Here is a 1,504-nt window from a genome sequence, read left to right on the forward strand (position 1 = left end):
TTTCCATTTCTTTTAGAGAGACGTTGTCATCTGCTGGTATTGATACATCAATTAGAAAGCATTTTTTTCTTCATGATCTTTGACAACTATATCTGGTCTATTTGCCTTAATTTCTCTATCTTATTATTATTATTATTATAATTATTATTATTATTATTATTATTATTATTATTATTATTATTATTATTATTCACTAATCTTTTTTTATCATGTGTTTTCACTGCACTACCGGCACAGCTATGTGCCTTGGGTATGTGCTGTGGTTTGTTGTCGTGTTCTTATTTTCCCTGTATTGAAAGTGCTTTACGTAGGACGTGTGCTTGTTCTGAATTTCAATATCACCGAGGTCGACCCTGCCAATTCTCTTTACGGGGTTGATAAAACAGGTACCACCTGAACACTGGGATCGAAGTGATCGACTACTCCTTTGCCACTAAATTCCAAGCCTTGTGTCTATAGTAGAAAGACTTATTAATATTATCAGTATCGGCGTTAAGGCGTCGAGCTGACGAATCGTTAGCACGTCGGCAAACAGGATTAGCACAATTTTTTCTGGTTTCAGATTTTTTGGGTTCAAATTCTGCCTAGGTCGACAATGCTTTTTACCCTTTCTGGATCGATAAAATAAAGTAATATTCACGTACTGGGGTAGATATACTCAACTCATCATCCCAACCCCCTAAAATTGCTAGTGTTGTAGTAAAAAGAATTATTTATATTGTCATTGTTACCTGAAAGATTCCTTGGTTGGCCCTCGATAGATGTATCCCCAGCCATTCCATGTAAGTACATTCCATGTATGGACATCGCTCTTTTGATGTTTTCAATGATTAAATAGTGTATCTTTAAAATGATTCTTCTAAAGGCACAAGGCCTGGAATTTGTGGGGAGGGGGATAGTTGATTACAGTACTCGACTCTCACTTATTTTATCGACCTCGATCCTTGGCGGAATTTGAAATCAGAATGTAAAAACGGACGAAGTGCCGCTAAGCATGTTGTCCGGCGTGCTAACAATTCTGCCAGCTGATCGCCTTATGTATCTTTAAAAGAATAGCTCGTAATATAAAAGAAACAAAAATTAACCTTTGAGTTACCGTACTTAATAAACGTAACCGCAAGATGTGTATCGATCTCTAAACCATGATGGTAACTATGATGTGGGGTGCTGAAAAGTTCCTGGCTTTAAGGGTATGGCGAAAAGCTTGGTTGAAAGCCCAACCTTCCGATTTCTTTTTACAGCGTTTAGAAAGACTGAAGGACCACTGCAATAAGTGTGTGAAGGACCACTGCAATAAGGAGAATATATTGAGTAAAATCATAATTAACTGATCCTCCAGTATTTTCTTTTACCCAAAGCCAAGAACTTTTCAGCCACCCCTCGTGTACAAAACAAAAGAATAAATAAATAAATAATTTAAATAATTAATTTGAATAAATAAATTATAAGACATTAGATGCGGGAAGGCACTGCTTTCTGTTGCCTAGCTTCATCAGGACAGGTT

General features: G+C 36.5%; 1 protein-coding gene across 1 annotated transcript in view; it reads left to right on the plus strand.

Moving 5' to 3' along the window:
* The window catches only part of LOC106871154 (uncharacterized), a 589,447-nt gene that overhangs the window by 27,431 nt on the left and 560,512 nt on the right, over nucleotides 1–1,504 (plus strand). The window lies entirely within an intron of this gene.

The sequence above is a fragment of the Octopus bimaculoides genome, chromosome 23 (genome assembly GCF_001194135.2).
Source record: "Octopus bimaculoides isolate UCB-OBI-ISO-001 chromosome 23, ASM119413v2, whole genome shotgun sequence".
Classification (NCBI taxonomy): Eukaryota; Metazoa; Mollusca; class Cephalopoda; order Octopoda; family Octopodidae; genus Octopus; species Octopus bimaculoides.